The sequence below is a fragment of the Helianthus annuus genome, chromosome 12 (assembly GCF_002127325.2).
Source record: "Helianthus annuus cultivar XRQ/B chromosome 12, HanXRQr2.0-SUNRISE, whole genome shotgun sequence".
Taxonomy (NCBI): Eukaryota; Viridiplantae; Streptophyta; class Magnoliopsida; order Asterales; family Asteraceae; genus Helianthus; species Helianthus annuus.
The window spans coordinates 124,758,383-124,774,252 of NC_035444.2; positions in this window are offsets into that span (position 1 = coordinate 124,758,383).

The window sequence follows — 15,870 nt, forward strand, 5'->3', positions numbered from 1 at the left end:
ATCTAATACAAATGAATCTTGATTTCTGTGGGTGAGAAGAGCAGTTGGAGTTTGAGTGATTGTATGTGAATGCTAAGCTTCAAACTCAAGTATCTTCTGCCTCTCGAGCCTTCTATTTATAGACGGCTGTGGACATGAATAAAGAATTGTTTATTCATGCAATAAGTCCTGCATAAAGTAGCAATTTGACATATTCATTGAATCCATCGTTCAAGTTGCATTTGTAATCATGAAAACCAATGTCATGCTTCGGTCATGGGTGGCAGGATAGAGTTGTGATTTTAGACAAGTGGGTCTGTTATCAGAATTTCTGATAAGCCACTTCATCAGAAATTCTGGTGAACAAATCATCAGAAAGTTTGATGATCAGAATTTGTCAGAAACTGATGATATCAGAAATATCATCAGATCCATCAGAAACGACTTTCTCTGATAATCCAAATCAAGTCTTTATCAACTTGAGATTCTTTGTAGTAGATACTTTGCTTTTTAGTTGTCCCAACTATTTTTCTTCATCTTGCTGTGTTCTTCAGGACTGTTATCTTCTTTAGAGATCCAGTTGATTGAGATTTTCTTCACTACTTACAAATAAAGTTTCCTATCAATATATATATATATATATATATATATATATATATATATATATATATATATATATATATATATATATATATATATATATATATATATATATATATAGGGGGCTGCTAGAATGAGAACCACCCCGAGTTGTAAGAACCGCGAGAACTACACCCCACGGAGCGCCGTTCGCCGCGATTTTTTTTTACAAGTAGATGTGTGCATTATAAACACGGCCGTAAAAAATCACGGCGAACGGCGCTCCGTGGGGTGTACTTTTTTACACCTCAAGTTTGGTGTTTTTTAATTTTTTTTCTTTTTTCTTTTTTTTTTCACCAAACTTGAGGTGTAAAAAAGTACACCCCACGGAGCGCCGTTCGCCGTGATTTTTTACAGCCGTGTTTATAATGCACACATCTACTTGTAAAAAAAAATCGCGGCGAACGGCGCTCCGTGGGGTGTAGTTCTCGCGGTTCTTACAACTCGAGGTGGTTCTCATTCTAGCGGCTCCCTATATATATATATATATATATGCGCCTAGTACAAACTAGAACTGAAATCTAAAATTACAATACTATTATGCATCCGTAGCTATTATCTATTTTAGTTGGTAATGATATTATATATATATATATATATATATATACACATATTTCATACTAACATATTAATTGTATTTCTATATATATATATATTTGTTGTAAATGAATTTCGAATCGTCGTTTTCGTGAGTTGTAAAGCGCCGTAGAAAGTAACCGTATATTTGAAAATAAAACACGTTATATTTTATGGGTTTTCTCGAAAAAACGGGTAGAGTTTCCTTTGTTTTTGGACGCCCCCGACAACACAAGTTGTCGTTATTTATCAAAATTCAATCAAGATTCAATTACCAATATATACATAATTTTTATAAGACGGCAAGGTATAAACTAAACGTTATTTTAAATCGGTTCGCTGAGTTGACCGAGTCAACCGGGTCAACTGTGTTGACCGGCTGAGTTGATTCGCTGAGTCGACTCGCTGAGTTGACTGAGTTGACTCGGAGCGAGTCAACCGGAACCGTAATTGAATCTTACCGAAACCACTTGACCCGAACTCGTTGACTGTGTCAACCAGGTTGACTCGCGTTTGCTGAGTTGACCGAGTTAACTCGGTTGACCGAGTTGGACCGAGTCGAGCTGAAATACACCGAGTCGAACTGAGTTACACCGAGTCGAACTGAGTCAAGCAGAAATACCCCGAGTCGAACTGAGTCGAGCTGAAATACACCGAGTCGAACTGAGTCAAGCTGAAATACACCGAGTCGAACTGAGTCAAGCTGAAATACACCGAGTCGAACTGAGTTAAACCAAAATCTGATCCGTTAAATCCCGAACCTGAAGACCCGAGTCAAACATAAACCGAACCAAACTTTGAAACATCTAAACTGAACCGAACCAACTCACCTGCGTTTAGTTTTAAACGGAACTGAGATAGAAAGAAAGGAGAGGAACGGAACCCCTCCACTGTCGACCGGCCCGGAGCTCCGTCGGCCGCCGACCATCATCATCATCATCATCATCATCAATATCATCTGATCATCATCTTTATCAGAATCATCGTCGGAAACCACGGACATTCGTCGGACAATGGCAAGGACCGCCGGTCCTTGACTCCAACCGCCGGACCGAGTCTCTGACCGCTGGAGATTTTCTCCAACTCTCTCTCTCTCTCTCTCTCTCTCTCTCTCTTTGCTGCTCGAACCCCCAACCAACACCACCCGGTTCTCTCTCTCCTCGTCTCGCTAACCGTCGCTCAGAGCCACCACCGCTGCTGCTCACGGCGGCGCGTCTTCCTCTGCCGCCGACATCGGAACTGAGAGGAGGGGGAAGGGGTATGCTGCTGTGGTTGTTGACGTCGGAGGTTCCTCGCCAGATAAGAACGGGACGTCAGAGCTCCGATCTCCGGTCGCCGGTCAAAACACGGAAGAGAGAGAGAGGAAAGTGAGGTGTGTTTGTGTGTGTGTGTTGTCTGCTTGAATGAAATCGAGAGAGACGGAAAGACTTTTTGTATGTGTGTATATAAGAGGTCTGCACAAATGAAGATTAGGGGGTGTGGAGCCCTTTTATAATTAGTGATTTGTGTAATGGGCTTTGGGCTTGGGCCCAAGGCCCACAAGCTCAAATCTCGTGTTTCTAGTGGCTCGTCAAATACTACGAACCCGTTTTCAAAGCCCGAAATTGCCGGAACGTCATCAACTAAATTTTTAGATTTAAAAACGTGTAAAATAATGTCGGTATTCGTCGTTGCCACGTTCGTGCGTCGGTAACGGTAATAATCGCGTAAAATACGACGTTGATCATTCTAATCCGTTTCTCGATCCGGTTTCGACTATAGTTGTTAAAATTTAATTTTGAAACAAAATATATCGAAAAATTTAAGTTTTGAAGGTAACCTGCGTGTCCGATGCTTCCGTTTCGTTACCGGTGCGTTTCCTGCAGTCGCGTTTCTCGTTCTTGTTTGCGTTTTGCGACTTACGGAAGCACAATAAATTCACAACATTAAATTCATGAATGTAACATATTCGTAGAAAATCCGTATTTGTCGGCGTTCTCAGTATTTCATACGGTTTCGTTTTGTTATCGTTTAATATTCCGCAATCTCTCCGCAGATCGTCATACGCACACTGTACAGTCGAATAAATGTTCCTGGGCACTCCAAGGGCGTAAATGAGTTAATCTATGTCTTAAACACTATTCATTACCGCGTTAATCACCTGTAAATTACGTAATTAAGGGCCTAAACTACCGGTTGTCACAAGGTTCCTTCGTAACCCCCGACCCCTGCCTTGGGAGGCGGGCGGCCGCGGCCTACTCTGAGATGGTGGTGTCGGTGTTTATCATTATTTGGCAGCGAAAATTTCATCAGGACCGTAGTTAGGAAATATTTTATCAGAGTAAAACACCACATTTTATTATAATAATTATATTGGGATAAATCCCAAGTTTTCGTTACAAACAGGTTTATAGGGATAATCCCTATTTTATTTGAAATAAAACATCTTATTTATTTAGGTAACTTTTATAGCCACTTTTCCAATCCTTCAGTGCTGTCCAGCTGGCTTCTATTTGGCTTTCACGTTTGTTACATGAAACGCATTTACAAACATTTTGTCAGTGGGAAATACTGGTGAGTGAATCCCAATTTAATTAAGAAGAGTTTTATCGTTTAAAAGTATTAAGAGCGATTACAATGTTTATATCTACACAATTACTCATTCAGTACTGTCAATCCTGACTGGTGGGTCATATTACACATTGGCTATCTCGTTGTCCAATGGTAACGTGTTCCACATTTTGTATACAAAACTCCAATATATCGACAGTAATTGAAGAATCACAAATACTCAATCACTGCTAATTATAATTTAAATAAATAAAGGTTTTGTAAAAACAGTTTGCAAAAAGGTTTACAAAAAGGAGATTACTCAAATTGCTATCTTAGGTAATTTCTTATGGGTTCCTAGCTAAAATCTATAAATTTTAAATAATGCACACGCGTTAGTATCATAACCCAAAATTTACATTAGTTATACCCTCCCCGAGACAGAACTCCAACGACTAAGTCGGGCAGAGCCTCGACAGCCGTTACGGAGCACTAGATCAATCGGGCAGCGTATCTAATACGTAACCGGAGGTTAAAATACTTACAACGAGGCAGAACTTCGCTAATTAGGGGGGTATAATGCCCAGGAATTATAATTGCTATTTAGAAATTTAGAGAGAGAAATGTGTGATGAGCGGATTGAAAATGAACGTCGAAATCCACTTTATAGGGCTGGAACAGGGGGTCCTCACGCCTCGCGTAAACCGAAGGCAAAGCCTTCACGGCCCACGACATAGGCCGGGTAGGCCCTAGCTTGGCCCGGTCACCGCTCTAGCTTCGACACGTGTGACATGTGGCGGCTTACGGGGCGTGCCACTTGTCCACTCGCTCGCGACCCGCGTAAGATGAAGAACAAGTCTTCGTGGCCCGCGAGAGACTATAAAACTGATTTTTTATTTAATTTTTGTAAAAATAAAGGTATATAGGGTCAAATTTCGTATACGGGGTGTGTTTTAGGACGTATAGGGATATTCTAAATAATTTAGGGGTGTCGGAAATATTTGAGGAGGGTTGTTATAATTCAAGCGTGTGATATTGTTACTAACCTTTTTAGGGTTGTTATAATTCAAAACCTTTTTCGAGAGTAGCAAATTGGTAAAAAATATTGTTACTAACCTTTCTTAAAGCGTGTGATATAGTTGTTGATGGAATTTGGTTTTCATTGCTGGAACACCCTTAGTTGATGAAATTATTGAAACCTTTACTTTGCTCCATGTTTTGTTGACTGCCGGATAGAATTTGGTTTCGAAATTAATGATTGAAATTGTTGAATGCAGGTACAATATATAACAAAAGCTCTTCTTAACTGACCCAAGTTTGTAAGAGTTGGTGTGGAGATCATGGGCTCTATAAAGCAGGATATAACCACCAGAGAAGTGAAGATCATGGGCACAAAATGTGGAGCAAACCACCAGGTCAGAAAACTGCAAATAACCGCCATGAACTACCACTTCAGCGGTTATTTTAGGGAGTTTAAACGGCTGAGATTTAATCTCAGCCGAATCCAATGGTGGAGCTTGATTTCGAAGGTAGTTACACTTAATGGGCTTAATATATATATATATATATATATATATATATATATATATATATATATATAACTATCCATAATATTATGGAACATATAACTATTAACAGTTATGCAATATATAGAGAGATATAAGTGATTAGTATCTTTAATAAAATGCCAAAGTAACAAATTACAAACAAGTGATGGGTAGACGGACAACAAGTTGCGCTGCAACCTCCTTTGAATTGCAAAACCAATCCTACTAAAGATAAAACGACCCTTAAGGGTTGAGAGATATCAACCTGTAAAAAAAAACATTATGAATCCATAACATTTAATACAATAAATAGTAAATAAAAGAATGTATTTATTTATAAACATTAATAATGAAGATGCATTTATTATAGCAAACCGAAGACTCAATGTGTCAAATAATGTGGTCTCCTCTTTAATTAACTAGTTGTGTGTTATGTAAGGCGATCATAGAAATTTGCTATGTGCCTGATTGGTGCAAGTGGTTACCTAGTAAGTGCAACGTCTTTATCTGGAGGGCCGAATTGGAAAAAATTACGACTACGGTTGCCTTGAAGTATCGAAATATAGGGGTGGATGACACGTTATGCGGCTTGTGTAGAAGTAGTGATGAGACAGTGGATCACCTCTTCACCTCTTGCTACTACGCCTCCATGATCTGGTCCTATATCAGCAGTTGGTGTAAAATACAAAACCTGTTTGCATTCACATTTAGAGACGTGCTCGACGTTCATACTCATGTTGGTTTAAAGGGGATGAAAAAAGATGTGCTTATGGGGCTTATTCGCGTTGGCTGCTGGGCCATTTGGCATGCTAGAAACGAGCAATAGTTTAACAACATTCCGGTAAAGGTGGTTAGCATCATTAACGAAATTAGATCGATAGGATTTTTATGGTTCTCGGCTAGGCATAAAGGGGGGTCCATCTCTTGGGATGATTGGTGCAAATTTGTAATGTTGTAATGTCGGTTTTTGGTCGCCTCGGTTTGAGGCGGCTTGTGTTTTAATGAAGTTTACCTTTCAAAAAAAATGGGAATATGCATGTGTGGCGATCGTAGGAATAGAGTCGATCTAGAGTAGAGAATGTGTTCACTACTAAAAAAATAAAATAAAATAATAAAATTAATTATACATTATTCCTTATCAACATATCTTTTTTATTTACAAGGAAATGCTATAATAAACAAATCTAGCAAGGCTCTAGAAAAACAAATACAACCACCTAGGTCCGAGTTTACGGATAATGAAATGTTATGAAGTTAAAGTTACACCATGAATTACATTCTAACAAATGACTTTCTCACGATGCTTGAGCCAGATATTCGAACTTGACTAGATTTCCTCCAAAATCACGTGTATCGAACTAGCCTTGCTATTGAAAATTTTCTTATTCCGTGCTAACCATATTGCCCATATTGGTCACCTGGGTCGTCTTCTTCAGATCCTCAACTTTTAGATCAGAAAATTAACCTTAGGAAGCTTGCACCATTCATTGGATATGTATCCAAAATTCCTTTGCGAACAGGCATCAAGCAAGCAGATGATCCACATTGCAATAAACATACATCAACGAGTTATGATTCACCCTTTTTAAGACAGATCATTGACGTAACAGTAGCTCCCTTAACTCCATCAACTCTCTCGGGATTCTTTTCCAATTCAAGTACCACTCAATATTGTTGTTATTCCTACACATCGATCTGCCACCCGACATGCTTTGTGGCTTTCCAGCTTGAAAAGATGTGTGAATAACACACTGAGTGCATACTCCATAACAAATCAATATACTTTTATGCCTGTATTACCTCAACCTTACGAATATTCTTCCTAACACCCTATAATGATTGTTTGCATGGGGCTTGTTTATATAATCCATATTACTTACATGGTGTTGATCAGTTCTGATTAGACATGATGGAAAACATGAAAACAAACCTTTGATTGCATCAGCACATGCCAGCAGAGAATCCAGATGGAGACGCAGCAACAGTGTTTGACATGATTGTTAGCTTGATCTGGTTCCTCCTTAGGGTGCAATCTAATGATGGTGATAATGAAATCGAAAAGAGTAATCGGATGAGGAGAGGAGGTCGATTGATGTTATGAGAGTAATTAGGTTATTTGTCTAACCATAGAACCTCTACATAAGTCTCCTTATATATGCACCCAAGAGGAAACCCTAATTAGTTAATAAGGGTAATAAGGCCCATCAACAATTACCAACTACTTATCTAATAGGGTGTTATATATTTTGATCTATATAATGTAAATGATTATAATGGCTACTTGATTAAATATAACATAATATATATTTAATCTTACATTCTCCCACTTAGCCGAGTAATCATTTACTATGAGTATTAGATAAGCCTGATTAGGAGTTAACACTCATTTTAGCCTTAAACAAGAACTATAGCAGAGAAATACAGCCGTTGAATCATTATGCGACTCAGGACCCCCATTAGTCATACTATAGCCTTAATTTAAAACCTAATCGTTATGATCAAAATACTCATAAGCCGTTTGTTTGATTTGTAACTTTATTTGTCTATATGCCATTATGCCGGCTTGACATATTCTTAGAGACATACAAAATCAAACTGATGAGGAAAATTAACTAATAGTTAGTCATTCATAGTACGATATGCATTTGCGCACGACCATCAATTAATACCCGTCTATGAGCTCTCTTAATAAGACTTATGGGTAATAGCCCTTCAGTTATAGGATCCTTAAGCATATCATGAATGTATTCGATACAAAGCTTAGTTTCCTCAATTCGTTCATGAACGAATAATTAATTACGTATCGAAATTTAATGCAGCACCTCTTGAACTGTTACTGTTCAAGGAGTCATGGTAGCTGACTTTATCACACTAAGTCTGTTGGTGCACTACATCTGTTGATTTCGTCTTAGATCGAGTCCTACATTGTATTGTATAGATTAGGGCACAATATACGAGAAAATAGGAGAATGTATGCGTATTAGGAAGAGGTTTCGCTTATAGGGACCAAGGCTAAAGGTTTCGCTTAAATGGTCCCATATGGTTTCGCTTGTATGTTCACATAAGGTTTCGCTTATGTGAACATGTCACTTAAAGCGAAATCTAAACTCTATATATACCTGATAAGCGAAATCATTTGTAACTCTTACGATTTCCATACCGAGGTGCTGCCGGGTGTGACGATTGAGCTGTAAACGTTGACAAATCAATAAAACAATGGATTAAAGTGAAGTGCAAGTTATTTCTACCTAAGTTTCTTGTTATTCCGCACCTGAAACATAGGAGAACGCCTCTGAACGACTCATTCAGGTAAGAACACGATCCTACAGTTATACTTTAACAACAGTAACAAAATGGCCTCAAATTACCACTTCGACAGTAAGTGCGATAACAGTGACCCATTAATAGTAGTTTGAATACCTTGAATAATTCCCATATCATTTGCTTGTTTTGTGACTAGGTGAAAAGCTTCCATAGCAATTATGAAAAGTATTGGAGAGAGCGGGTCGCCTTGTCTAACACCTTATTACACTTGAAATTCTTTTGTTGCCGCTCTATTAATAAGCACTTCAATACAATACAAGCCAAAGATAAACATTCCTTGATCCAACTCCTCCACCCATCACGAAACCCCATTTGGTCCATTATTGAGTCTAAGATATCAAAGACCTCTTCAAAGTCCACTTTAGAAAAACATAGGTTTTCTTTTAGCACTTTCTACCCAAGCATGTACTTTATTTACAATTTGAGGACCATTGAGGATATATCAGACTTTCAACGAAAGCCGATTGAACATCTTTTAAATACAATCCGGAAGCGTGATCCAATATATATGAAGAAACACCAAACTAATATAGTGATTAATTTGTGGTATGTGCCTCAACAAATAAGGTTAATCTTCTTAATCTTCTCCGAGCTATGATGATGAGCTTCCTGCCATGGCCGGCCCAAGGGTAAGTAAACCCAAGCAAGGGCTTTGGGCCACCATTTAAGAAAGGCCCCAAATTTAAAAAAAAACCGCTACTTTTTGTATATATTTTTAAATTAGGGCGGTTAAACATAAAATCGTATGCTGGTTGAGTGGTAAACTTCCTCTCCATTTACAGGTAAGGCATGGGTTCGAGACATTGTTTAGCCGGTTTTTTTTTCGTTTGTTATTTTTAAATACAAAGCCCAAAATCCAATTTCTACAAGCCTAGCAAAAAGAACCTCATTTAGTAGGCCCCAGATCTCTAGTTCGCTTTGGGCCTCTAAAACGGTTGAGCCGGCCCTACTTCCTGTAAAACACTAAACACCCCATTAAGGTCGTTGGTTCTCCTCTTAACCACTCTCTAGCGTGAGAATAAGTATGCGTTTTAGGAAATAAGTGTGTGATTAGTAGTGAGAGAGCAAGGAACAGAATGGTTAAACCTGAAGATGAAGGCTCCTATTTATAGCAGGAGTAGTGAGGAAGGAGATGGGCTGATGGGCCTGGAGTCGGCAACAAGGAATATCCGTCTTGTCCCCTCTGCAGCAACCGTTAGTGCTTCTGGGTGAGGATGGAGTTGGCGCACGTTGAATGGACCAAGTGTCCTGACCGTTGTCCTTGTTGTCTTTCTTTCATCAGCGGCTGAGTGGAGATCGTGGAGCAGATGTCGGCGCACGCAGATTGGTGCCACGTATGCATCCTTGTGTACCTTCTCGTCTTCTGTACGATTGTTAATCGTGAAGCACGATCGGATACAGCCTGTTGGACGCTCATTGGCCCACTGCTCTGCCACTCGTACTTGTGGTACTTGTCCTAAGGTGACCTGCGCCTCTGTCCTCTGCGCGGCATCTGGGGAAAACCCATGTAGCCGGCGCAAGGTCAGGTAGCGAGGACTTTTGTCCAGGAAGCTAAGTGTGAAATTGTCACACCCTGGCTTTGCGGAAGCGTGGGTTAATTTGGTGTGACTTCTTAATACCATAGCTTAATAAAAAAAAAAGCTATATGAAGGTAAAACTATGCAGATCATCCATTGATTTAAGTTCTAAAATAAAAGTACCACAACATTGTTTTAAAGCGTTGACACATGCAACGGAAATTACAACCTAATAATATAAAAACATTGTTCAGAAGATATAACCACAAACATAAAACATACGTAGTTTAAGAACTATGACTCGTCCAGGTAAAAGCCACAACCCCTAAACTTGGATGATCCCATAACTCTTACGCAGCGTGAAAATGTAGCATACTATGCCAGATCCTTAATTCCCTGAAATACATGTAAGTTGGAAAAATCAACAAAAATGTTGAGCAAGTTCATGTGTAGTGAGTATGAAAAACCATTGTAAGTATAAAAACCCTGGTATGTAGCAAATAAGGAAATAAAGAGATCATCAATGGTTTGCAAGGCCATTGATATGTGTGAAGTGCAGTAGGAAGACTCAAACCTAGCAGATTTTTGCGTCAGGTACCAAGTCACCCCGAGGTCCGTACTGTTGGGCCTGGGGCTGGGCTCGCTACACCCAGATAGATCTACCGCTATTGTCCCTCGGTCCTACACTGAGGATTAGTGGCCTTCAGTTCCCGCCTACCCACTCACATGATCTAAGTAGTAACCCTCCTTATGCTAACCATACCACCTAAAAAGTACTCGTAATCACAGTAACATGTATTTTAACCCCGCAGTTTAAAAACTGAAAACAGTTAAGAGAAAAGGGGGACATAAACTCACTGAAGTGCGTCTCTAACTAGTAATCTCCCAGTCAACCTGCTGTGCGACGACCTACACGTACTAACTTCTATTAGACGGACGGCCGTGCCTTAGCTTAAGGTTTAATTTTTTGGGAAAGGATGGGGGTTTCAATACATGTGCGTTTATATAATTCCAAGACTTTATTATTAAGTCCCACTTAATAAAATATACTTTAATTCATTCGTCTACAACATTCTTTCTCCAAAATATAAATATTTTTCCCAAAAACATTATATTTATTCCATACAATTTTCCAAAATAATACTTTTATCAAAATACGTATTTAAGAGTGTTTTCTGAAAATGCATAAGTTACATTTAAAGTTCGGGTGGTAATAATAATAATACCGGTGTAACTTAAATATTATGAAGGCGTTCGTATTATTTTGGAGTCGTTACTTTTCAGTGTAAACGAGTTATATTATTTTTACCCTAAAAATAATATTTGTATAATTCACAAAATAATCATAAAAATTCACACAAGTGTTACTATGAAAAATATATACTAAATATATATTTAACAAGTTTTGTTTATAAAAATCCCACCTCCGACACTTGGAAGTTTTATAATAAAAACGATAGTGAATTTCATTTGGGAAAACTAGTTAGAAATATATTCATAACACTTGTTACAAAAATATTTCCAAGTGTTTTATTTCTGGAAAAATTTCGTCAGAGTTTCCTCTGTAACTAGAGGTGGCCACGCTTTCTAGCGTATCATTTTCTTTTAAAAATTCAATCAACAAGTTTCCCAACATCAACAGACAATATTTAAACACTAGACTAGTCAAAACAAGTATAAATTGCAAACACATGAACTTGTAAGTTGTGTAAAAATATGTAGTAACCTTCCATCATTTTTAGTAGATCTTTCTATCCTTAAAAATGAAATCGGTTTCTTTAAAGCTTTATTTTTAAAGGAAATGCATCTTTACAACTTCTTGGTCAAAAATTACAAAAATATTTCTTTGTTAAAACCTTTTGTTACACAAGTGTCTACACACTTGTTTGTTCACAAAAATGCCTTTATTTCAAGAAAGATCCGGCTTTTAAACATGGTTTGCATCTTACACTTGGTTCTTCGAAAATACCACTTGTAGATCTTTAGATCTACTAGTTTTGAACTCCATTTTACAAGAAAAATCACTTTTACACAAGTTCATGTTCATAAGTAGTAGAGTTCATCATCTTACCATTTTCACACTTAACATAACACTAGTTCATGTTTCATGAACATGACCTAGCTTGGTTAGATGACGATCCGTTCTACTACTAGCATCAAACAACAAAAAATAATTATAACAAAACAAGTTTCATAAGTTTTATACTATTAGTTTCTTTTTAACCACCATATTCATCATACTAACAAGACTTTAAGCTTTGATCTTTAGTGTTTATGATTTTTATCCGACAAATTTCTTATTAACCACTTCAAATATGAACAAGGGAGTGATTGGGAGCACTTACAACTAGCTCAAGGCTAGGGAAGAAATCAAGCGAAAACAGGGTGGTTAATAGCGATGTAGAGAGGTCCTTGTGATTTCGTAAGCACCGAGCTTCCTTGTATGTGATCCTTCACCTTTGTATGTGAGTAAAATGCCTTGATCAAAACTTGAAAGTGATGGTGGATGTGGGTGTGTGTCCGGCCGAGTATCAAAGAGGAGAGGGAGAGATGAATTGTGATTTTGTTAAGTGTGGTTTAATGAATGGTGAAGTGATTATCCCTTGTTCTTATTTGTAGACCATTCATTTTAATTAACCAAGGGATATTGTGCTTAGTGGATATTAAACAAGAAAGATTATAATAATCAAAATTGTGAGGGTGTGTCCCACATGGGATGATTTCGGTCAGGGGGGGGTATCATGATTGAATTTGAATTAGGTGGTTAGGTGCTAGTTAGTTTAATTAGAAGGTTAAACTAATTACTAGTGTGTAGTGTTTTGTAACGGGTGTTAGGGTATTCGGGGACCCTAACTGGCTCAGAAAAGGAAAAACAGTGTCATTGACAATATTTTTATGTTCCGGGTAAAGTCCGGTTGTTCGGTTGGATACTGATCCGTTAAAGTGCTTAATAAGCATTTAAAGTGTCTGTAATATTATTTCTAGTGACACAATGAATTCCCGACACTTTGGAAAGTGTCTAGTATTATTTTTCCATGTTTTTGCACTTTACTAGTTAACTTAAATGCTGAATTTTATATCAAAGTGCAGAGTTTTGTGTTTAGAACATGTTTTAGGCACATCGGCTCACTATAACTATCACCTAGTGACGCAGTTCCACAATCCTCACTTCCCTACACTTCCTACTTGTGTAGTAAACTATTCCCGGCTCATACTGGCCTTAGAGACGATGTCTGTCTGATGCTGGCTATGTCAGCACGTTTACTGGGTTATCCGTTCATTGTGCTACTGTGCTTTTGTGCATCAAGTTTGTCACTATAGTTTGTGTAAATAATGGAGTGACAGTTAATAAGGTATGATGCATGTACATGTATGTATCAGAATTCACGTAGCAGTTTAACCACAATTGTAAGCAAGCACAGTAATTAAGCATTAATTAAATATTAATTAATTCGTACGGATACCTGGTTTGGTGAGGGTTGTCACATTCTCCCCCCGTTAGAAAAATTTTGTCCCGAAATTTTAAGTTCTGCTTCTAGTTGCAGGGGTCTTGGGAAATAAGTGGGGGTATTTCTCTTTCATTCGGTCCTCACGTTCCCAGGTGTATTCAGGACCATGTCTTGCATTCCAACGAACCTTGACGAGTTTGACACTGCTTCGGCGGGTTTTGTTTACCTTCCAATCTGTAACCTCAACCGGTTCTTCGACAAAGTGGAGCGTGTCGTCAATGTGAATCTCGTCTGTGGGAATGACAAATGTATCGTGGACACCGTTCAGCGCGGCAGGTAAATCCAACGTGTATGCTACTAACCCAATTCTTTCAAGAATCTTGAATGGACCAATATACCGCGGATTCAACTTTCCACGCTTCCCGAAGCGTGCCACACCCTTCCAGGGTGATACCTTCAACAATACCATGTCACCTACCTCAAACTCTAGAGGTTTCCTTCTTCTATCCGCGTAGCATTTTTGTCGATTGCGAGCCGCCTTGATGCGATCTCGGATCTGTGCAATATTATCTGTGGTTTCCTGGACCACATCAGGATCAACCAATTGTTTATCACCTGCATCAGACCAACAAAGCGGTGATCTGCACTTGCGGCCAGATAGAGCTTCAAATGGCGCGGCACCAATACTGGTGTGGTAGCTGTTGTTGTATGAAAATTCGACCAATGGTAAATGTTTATCCCAGCTACCGCCGAAATCCATAACACATGCTCTCAGCATATCTTCCAACGTCTGAATAGTCCGTTCGCTTTGTCCATCGGTCTGTGGGTGAAATGCAGTGCTTAGATTCAATTGCGAGCCAAAAGCTTCTTGGAAGGACTGCCAAATCCTTGACATAAACCTTCCGTCTCGATCAGAGATGATCAAGAGAGGCACTCCATGACGTGCAACGATTTCTCTCATGTAAATTTCGGCCAATTTGCTCGTGTTATCTTTCTCCCTGATCGGTAAGAAGTGCGCAGATTTCCTTAATCGGTCCACTATTACCCAAATAGTGTCATGACCCCTTGGCGTTCTTGGCAACTTTGTTATAAAATCCATTGAAATTTGTTCCCATTTCCACTTGGGAATCTCAGGTCGTCTTCTTCAGATCCTCAACTTTTAGATCGGAAAATTAACCTTGGGAAGCTTGCACCATTTGTTGGATATGTATCCAAAATTCCTTTGCGAACAGGCATCAAGCAAGCAGATGATCCACATTGCAATAAACATACATCAACGAGTTATGATTCACCCTTTTTAAGACTGATCATTGACGTAACAGTAGCTCCCTTAACTCCATCAACTCTCTCGGGATTCTTTTCCAATTCAAGCACCACTCAATATTGTTGTTATTCCTACACATCGATCTGCCACCCGACATGCTTTGTGGCTTTCCAGCTTGAAAAGATGTGCGAATAACACATTGAGTGCATACTCCATAACAAATCAATATACTTTTATGCCTGTATTACCTCAACCTTACGAATATTCTTCCTAACACCCTATAATGATTGTTTGCATGGGGATTATTTATATAATCCATATTACTTACATGGTGTTGATCAGTTCTGATTAGACATGATGGTAAACATGAAAACATACCTTTGATTGCATCAGCACATGCCAGCAGAGAATCCAGATGGAGACGCAGCAACAGTGTTTGACATGATTGTCAGCTTGATCTGGTTCCTCCTTAGGGTGCAATCTAATGATGGTGATAATGAAATCGAAAAGAGTAATCGGTTGAGGAGAGGAGGTCGATTGATGTTATGAGAGTAATTAGGTTATGTGTCTAACCTTAGAACCTCTACATAAGTCTCCTTACATATGCACCCAAGAGGAAACCCTAATTAGTTAACAAGGGTAGTAAGGCCCATCAACAATTACCAACTACTTATCTAATAGGGTTTTATATATTTTGATCTATATAATGTAAATGATTATAATGGCTACTTGATTAAATATAACATAATATATATTTAATCTTACATTCTCCCACTTAGCCGAGTAACCATTTACTATGAGATTAGATAAGCCTGATCAGGAGTTAACACTCATTTTAGCCTTAAACAAGAACTATAGCAGAGAAATACAGCCGTTGAATCATTATGCGACTCAGGACCCCCATTAGTCATACTATAGCCTTAATTTAAAACCTAATCGTTATGATTAAAATACTCATAAGCCGTTTGTTTGATTTGTAACTTTATTTGTCTATATGCCATTATGCCGGCTTGACATATTCTTAGACACATACAAAATCAAACTGA